This window comes from Rutidosis leptorrhynchoides, chromosome 11, assembly GCF_046630445.1.
Source record: "Rutidosis leptorrhynchoides isolate AG116_Rl617_1_P2 chromosome 11, CSIRO_AGI_Rlap_v1, whole genome shotgun sequence".
Classification (NCBI taxonomy): Eukaryota; Viridiplantae; Streptophyta; class Magnoliopsida; order Asterales; family Asteraceae; genus Rutidosis; species Rutidosis leptorrhynchoides.
In genome coordinates, this window is record NC_092343.1 from 261,864,067 (window position 1) to 261,873,251 (window position 9,185).

The window sequence follows — 9,185 nt, forward strand, 5'->3', positions numbered from 1 at the left end:
ATAATTTTAATTTTAATTTTAATTTTAATTTTAATTTAATAATAATAAGGGTATGTTAACGAATGTTGTAAGTGTGTAAGTCGAAATTATGTCCGTGTAACGCTACGCTATTATTAATCATTGTAAGTTATGTTCAACCTTTTTAAATTAATGTCTCGTAGCTAAGTTATTATTATGCTTATTTAAATTGAAGTAATCATGATGTTGGGCTAAATATTAAAGACGGGGTAATTGGGCTTTGTACCATAATTGGGGTTTGGACAAAAGAACGACACTTGTGGAAATTAGACTATGGGCTATTAATGGGCTTTATATTTGTTTAATTGAATGATAGTTTGTTAATTTAATATAAAGATTTACAATTAGACGTACCTATAAATAACCACATACACTCGATCGGACACGATGGGCGGGATATTTATAAGTACTAATAATCGTTCATTTAACCGGACACTGGAATGAATTAATAGTCAATGGACTTATTAAAACAGGGTTGAATTATATACAAGGAAAATTGGTGTAATTATAGTTTAAGTCCCCAATTAGTTGGAATATTTGACTTCGGATATAAGAATAATTTGACGAGGACACTCGCACTTTATATTTATGACTGATGGACTGTTATGGACAAAAACCAGATGGACATATCGAATAATCCAGGATAAAGGACAATTAACCCATGGTAATAAACTAAAATCAACACGTCAAACATCATGATTACGGAAGTTTAAATAAGCATAATTCCTTTATTTCATATTTTATCGCAATTTTATTTACTGTCATTTTATTTAATTGCACTTTTAATTATTGTACTTTTTAATTATCGCAATTTTATTTATTTTCATTTTATTTATCGCATTTTAATTTATCGTAATTTTATTATCGTCATTTACTTTACGATTTAATTTAAGTTTTATTTATTTTTAATATTTTACATTAGGTTTTAACTGCGACTAAAGTTTTAAAATTGACAAACCAGTCATGAAACGGTAAAAACCCCCTTATATAATAATAATACGACTTATATATATTTATAAATTTACAAATATAGTTTTAAAAATATAGCGTTAAACTTGGCTAGCTCCCTGTGGAACGAACCGGACTTACTAAAAACTACACTACTGTACGATTAGGTACACTGCCCATAAGTGTTGTAGCAAGGTTTAGGTATATCCACTCTATAAATAAATAAATAAATTGTGTAAAATTGTGTCATATTTAATAGTATTTCGTAATAAAAATATAACTATTTCGTATACACCTCTACGCACATCAATGACGTCGATATGATATGTCAAAACATTGTATATGTGTCCCGATATTTAAAATGTGTAAATAACAGTATGACGATAAATAAAGTGCGTAAAATAAATAACAGAAATTAAATGACGATAAATAAAATTGCGAGAATTAAAATTGCGATAAATAAATTGCGATAATTAAATGTAATAAGGAATTAACAGTTAGCTAGGAACAGTTAGTTAGGATTTTGTCAGAGTGGATTCTTAACAGAATTTCTCATAGTTAATTTGTCCGTTTCTAACAAATTTTAGTTTGTCAAATGTTTTCTTCATTATGCCACTTGTTGGATTCTGATAAGTCAAAATCCAAATATGAAACTGAATGAAAATGGTTATTCTGTGGTGAACAGATTCGTATATCTGTGGAGATAAGTAAGATAGTAAATGACCGTTGAATCAGATTCGAAGAATGTACAGTGTAACTTATTAATGTGAAATTTAAATATTCCTCGAGTATTACCTACCCGTTAAAATATTTTCACCATTAACAGTTTGTACAAAAGAATTTTAAATTACAATCTTTATGAAAACATATATACCTATATATTTTCTTCAGATGTAATCATGGATTTAATGAGTTAATATGATATTAAACTCATTTGATTTACCGTTAGAACAAGAATATATAATCTCTAAAACATTAGAGATTACATAATTGCCATGTCGAATGAAGATAAATGATGTAAAACGTCATGTAGAACGATGATTATGCTTGAGGTATAGATTGTGATGTTGAGGCGTGTAATGCGGATGTTGTTGTTGGTGGTACTGGTATTGATGTTGGTGGTACAGTTGGTGCCGGTGATGTTGCTGAAGCTGGTACGTTTTGCACCATATTTTCCAAGGCTACAACTTGGGTGCGAAGCTCGTTGACTTATTGCTCCGGAATGATTGTCGGTAGGAACGAGCGAATGAATAAGATTTAGAATCTAAGTTGTGATATAATCGTGGCGAGATATGTAGTGACCCGAACTTTTCCATGATTATATATTAATTGAAAACTATATTTGCATGATTAAATGTTTCCAACATGTTAAGCAATCAAACTTGTTAAGACTTGATTAATTGAAATGAGTTTCATGTAGACAATTGACCACCCAAGTTGACCGGCGATTCACGAACGTTAAAAATTTGTAAAAACTACATGATGATATATATATGTGTATATATATATATATATAGAGAGATTTTGATAAGTAAGTATCTCACTAAGTATATTAACAATGAGTGATATACATAAAAATGAGTTTATTGAGTTAAGAAACTCGAAACGATATATATAACGATTATCGTTATAACAACGTCTTACTAAATACATATGAATCATATTAAGATATTGATACACTATGTTTAACATGATAAAATGATAATTAAACATATCATTAAGTATGTTAACAATGAACTACATATGTAAAACAAGACAACTAACTTAAGAATTTTGAAACGAGGCATATATGTAACGATTATCGTTGTAACGACATTTTAATGTATATATATATCATATTAAGATATATTCATACATCATAATATCATGATAATGTAATAATTTAACATCTCATTAGATATAATAAACAATGGGTTAACAACATTAAATGAGATCGTTAACTTAAAGGTTTCAAAACAGCACTTACATGTAACGGCTAACGATGACTTAACGACTCAGTTAAAATGTATATACATGTAGTGTATTTAGATGTATTAGTACACTTTTGAAAGACTTCAAGACACATATCAAAGTACTTCTACTTAACAAAAATACTTACAATTGCATTCTCATTCATTTTCATCAACAATTCTACTCATATGCAACCGTATTCGTACTCGTACAATACCCAGCTCCTAGACGTATATACTATTGGTATATACACATAATAATTCAGCTCTTAACAGCCCTAGATAGTCAAAAAACATGTGGAACCAACAATTAGACAACTAGCATGACTTATGAGCAAGGAAACAAAAACAAGAACTCCTTTTAACCCTACTCACCTTCACCACTCACCACCTACTCCATTTCACTTCCAATTTTCTTCCCAATTCTCTCTCAAAACACACACACTCTTCCATGAATGTCTAAGTTGTTGGATTTAACAAGTTCATGTATCTAAAACCATTTACAATTAAATTAAAGCGGAAGCATGTAATTACCAATTTTAGAGTAGTTATACTTTAACCATTTAAGGTTAAATCCCAAGTAGGATCAAGTTATGAAATATGCTTACAATTTAAAAGGATGTTTAGAGATTATACCTTCTCCAAGTTAGGAGGTTAACAAGTGATGATGAAGATGATGAACAAGTGTGTAAAACTCAAGATTTTGTGCTCCAACACCACCCTTAATGGAGTTAGGAATTAAGACTCTAAATCACCTTAAAACCAAGCTTGAAACCCTCTCCTTTTGCACCCAAGAAGTTTGGACAACAGCTATGTCTAGAGATGATGATGAATGAAGCCTCAAAACTATGAAACCTCAAGTTGTTATACCCCAAACTTATCACCAACACCCTAGCCTTTAGTTAGGATTTAATCACACTTGAAAATAAGCTTGCAAAATAAGAAGATGAACCCCTTTTTGCTGCTCAAAACCCACGGCTCAAACAGCAGCAGAAGCTCTCTTTGTGCAGTTATTTTTTGTTATTTTTGATGTGTCTACATGCATGTGTGAGTGTAGAACACTATATCTTGGTCTTGGTTAAGCATGGGTAGTAAGTAATAAATAAATGCATGCTTATTGTAACTCTCATGCCACTCACATTGCAATGTTATAATATTGTTTTATAAAATTGATTTTATAAAATCAGTTTTTTTTTTATAAAACTTGATTTTATAAAACACATTTTATAAACTTGCATATTATTTGTTATGTATATTTTATAAAACCAATTTTATAAAATGTAACATAACTTAATTAATTATTTAACCTATAAATAATTAAATCCTTGTTATATAAATTATTCCATAACTTATATATATATACGTACACATCAAGTAGTATTTCAGAAAACCATTTTTCTCAAAGTTCAAGTGTCGCGTATTTAATCAATGATCCAATCGTTAAGATTAAACACGTATAAGGTGTTGTTAAGTTTTTTATTGGGTATGACCCGACTTGGATCATAACACATTGGCCACATTAATTTAATATGTCTCTCGGGCATATGAAATACCTTCAATCTCCCACTTGCACGAGAAACATAAGAAATTAATGCAAGTGATGGATACCACCTAACGACCGTCCATCACCCCCAATATGTTATGACTTTATGCCATTCAATAACATCATCCCTTTCGAGCTCCCAACTCGAATATGAATAGGTGAATCTTTTCATTATATCCTTTTGTCCTAGATGTCATGTTAAATCCAAGAGATACAGAGTGATCACTCTCTTCTAGATTTAACTTTTATCAGGCCTTAGACATCTGACTCTCAACGAATAAGAGGGACAAATTCCATCTTGACTACATACGTCCTAAATATATACTTTGTACTACACCTGAGCTCTTCCTTATGAACTACCATATTTCAGAATAGCGAAGAAAAGAATCAAGGCATAATACTTGGTAAATATCCGAACCCAATATGTATCTCAGGTCAGAGGATACAATGATATTCTCCTTTACTCAAGATTACATGTGATCAACCACAAAGGCTCCATTTAGTAAATCTTGAGAGCGGGTCTTCCAATATTTGTATCCCACAAATATCTATGAACCTTGGTAGCAACCTTGCCCCACATTCATCCCGTGAATGTATACCAATCCAAGTTCATAATAGTCTAAACCTCACACTTGTTCCCACAAATGTGATCGACCACGGAATTTAGAATAATTACTTATTCATGGATAAAATATGCAAAATAGGAACATGACTCAAAATAAATTAATACCATAATTATATTAATGAGTTTGAACAATTTCGTTCCGTTACAATACTTAAAACAGATCATGACCAATCACTAGAATATCGAAGCCCTAAAGCACAAACATGTCTTACATGTTTTGATCCATGTAAGAGCTTCGTGAGAGGATCCGCTATGTTAAGATCTGTGTGAACTTTGCGAATACATATCTTTCCTTTTTCAATTTCATCCCTTATGTAGTTGAATCTCCGCTCAATATGATGGGTCTTTTGGTGAGCACGAGGTTCCTTGATTTGAGCAATCACACCCTCGTTGTCACAAAAGATCTCAAGAGGGTCCTGAATGGAAGGGACAACTCCTAAGTCGTCGATGAATTTCTTCATCCATGCAGCTTCCTGAGCTGCCAATGAGGCGGCAATGTACTCCGACTCTGTAGTGGATAATGCAACAACATCCTATTTTGAACTCTTCCAAGAGACCGCACCTCCATTTAACGTGAAGACATAACCGGACTGTGACCGAGAATCATCTCGATCAGTTTGGAAAATCGCGTCCACGTAACCTTTTACAGCGAGTTCCTCCTCACAGACCCATATATTAGAAACATATCCTTAGTCCTCCTAAGGTATTTTAATATACTTTTGATAGCAATCCAGTGATTGTTTCCTGGGTTATTCTGGTATCTACTTGTCAGGCTAAGAGCGCATGACACATCCGGTCTAGTGCATATCATTGCATACATGATTGACCCAATGGCAGACGCATATGGGACTTTCTTCATTCTCTCCTGTTCATCTTTCATGGTGGGGCACTGAGATGAACTGAGAAGTGTTCCCTTTTGAATAGGTACCAAACCTTTCTTAGAGTTCTCCATCTTGAACCTTTTCAAGATCTTTTCAATGTATGCACTTTGATTCAAACTTATCAGTTTCTTGAGTCTATCCCTGTAGATCCCAATTCCCAAAACGTATTGTGCTTATCCAAGATCCTTAATGGAGAAGTATTTACTTAACCAAGTTTTAACACCTTGCATTGCCAGAATATCATTCCCAAATAATAATATATCATCCACATATAATACAAGGAACATGATAGTGCTCCCACTAGCTTTCTTATATACACAAGCTTCATCACCATTTTTAATGAAGCCAAATTTCTTGGCCTCCTCATTAAAACGATGATTCCACATTCTAGATGCTTGTTTCAATCCGTAGATTGACTTCCTTAACTTGCATACCTTTTTAGGATATTCTGAATCAACAAAACCTTCAGGCTAAACCATATATACATCTTCCTCAAGATGTCCATTTAGGAAAGCAGTCTTGACATCCATTTGCCATATTTTATAATCATAATGAGCAGCAATGGCAAGTAATATCCTAATAGACTTTAGCATTGCCACGGGCAAAAACGTTTCATCATAGTCAACCCCTTGAGTTTGAGTGAAACCTTTTGCTACAAGTCTAGCTTTATATGTATCCAAGTTTTCATGTATGTCGGTTTTCATTTTGAAAAGCCATTTACAATCAACTAGCCTTGAGCCAGTAGGTTGTTCAACAAGTTCCCAAACTTGGTTGTCATACATGGATTGCGTCTCAGCGTTCATGGCTTCCTGTCATTTATCCTTATCAATCCTTGATAAAGCATCTTGGTAGTTTGTTGGTTCACCCAGATCAACCACATAGCGACCATCCATGAGAATCCCATATCTCTCAGGAGGATTACTAATCCTACCAGATCTGCGAATGTCTTGTGTATTTTGATCATCCATTTGATTACACTCAACATTTTTATGTTGAGTGATAGTGTCAGCCAATTATGTATCATCTACTTGATCTTGAACATCTTCAAGATCTATCTTCCTTTCACTATTTCCTTCCATTAGGAACTTAGTTTCAAGGAATTTAGCCTTTCGAGCAACAAATACATTTTGCTCGGTTGGATCATAGAAATAGTATCCCATATCATCCTTGGGATATCCTATGAAGATACACTTCATGGATCGAGCATACAACTTATTAGGGACGTAATGCTTAGGATAAGCTTCACATCCCCATACGTTTAAGTATGACAGAGATGGAGGTTTTCCAAACCACATCTCATGAGGAGTTCGTTCCACTTTCTTGGTTGGGGCCATATTTAGAATACGAGCTGTGGAGCATAGACAATAACCCCAAAATGATAGAGGTAACGAGCTTCTAGCCATCATAGATCGAACCATATCCATTAGGGTTCGGTTCCTCCTTTCGAAAACTCCATTAAGTTGGGGTGTTCCAAGAGGAGTGAGTTGCGAGATAATCCCACAACTTTTAAGATGATCTTGGAAAGCATCGCTTAGGTATTCACCTCCTCTATCGGTACGAAGTACCTTGATTGTCTTATTGAGTTAATTTTGTACTTCGTTTTGATATTCCTTGAATGCTTCAAAAGTTTCGTCCTTGTGTCCTAACAAGTAGACATATCCGAAACGACTGAAGTCATCAATGAAAGTGACGAAGTAACTTTCACCTTTCCTAGTCATGGGCTTAAAGGGTCCACATACATCCGAATGTATTAATCTCAATAAGTCCTTAGCCCTTTCATAGGTCCCTTTGAAAGGTGCTTTAGTCATTTTTCCTTGTAAACAAGATTCACATACATCAAACGAGTCTAGTTCATTTGATTTCAAAAGTCCATTCTTTTGAAGTGTATGCATTCGGTTCTTGTTTATGTGACCAAGGCGACAATGCCATAAGTAGGAATCACTCAAATCCCTTTTGAGTTTCTTGGTGTTTGCATGGAACATTGAGTTATTGAATGATGTGTCATCATGAACCAATTCATAAATACCATTCAAAGGCGAAGCCTTAAAATAGAACACATTATCTAAATAAATATGGATATCATCATTAATGAAATTAAGATTAAAACCATATTGTTTAAAACGGGATACAGAAATAATGTTTCGTGATAAATCGGGTGCATACAAAACATTTTTCAAAATAAGCTCCAAACCACTTGGAAGCTTTAAAACAAAGTCTCCTTGAACTTTCACTTGCACCCTTGCTCCATTTCCCATGAAGAGACTTGTTGTTCCCGCATCTTGATTACTTCTTTTGAACCCCTGCAAAGAATTGCAAATATGAGTTCCACATCCTGTGTCTAATACCCATGTATTAGAAGAAGTAATACTAAGCTCAACGTATACCATATATACATTACCTGAGGTTTGCTCTGCATCCCTCTTTTCTTTCAACTCTTTTAGGTAGACCGGGCAGTTGCGTTTCCAGTGACCCATTTCACCGCAACCAAAGCACGGATCTTCCTTGGGGTTAGCTTTACCGGCAACCTTTTGCTTCTTGTTATTGTTGGTTGGAGTAACCATCTTCCCTTTTCCTTTGCCCTTGCCTTGGCAGGCGGGTCCTTTCCTCTTAGCCGCCTTCGGCTTAGAAGTGTTATTGTTTTTGGACCCGCCTTCATTGATCATAAACATGGGTGAAGCCCTTTTACCCATGCTTGCTTCGGCCGTCTTAAGCATGGCATGTAATTCGCCAATGCTCTTATCCTAACCATTCATATTGTAATTCATTACAAATATGTCAAACCTTTTTGACAATGAGTTGAGAATAAGGTCCGTGGCTAATTCATTAGACACGTTCCAATTTAGACGGTTCGCTCGATCAATAAGGCTTTTCATCTTAAGGACATAAGATGAAATGGATTGGGAGTCGTCCATCCGACATGCATGAAGCGCTCGAACCGTTTCGAAGCGCTCGACACGAGCTTGTTGAAGGAAAATCTCCTTCAACTGTGGGATCATGTCATATGCATTATGATGCTCAAAATCCTTTTGGAGTTCGGGTATCATAGTCCCAAGCATGAGGCAAGAAACTTGCACCGAATCGGTGCAATATTTCTCCCAATAAGCCATGCCTTCTGTATCATCCTCGTCCGGTTGATCGGGAATGGGGTCTTCCAACACATATGCCCTATCCTCTAGTTTGAGGACTATTCTTAGATTACCAAACCAATCCATGAAGTTTGT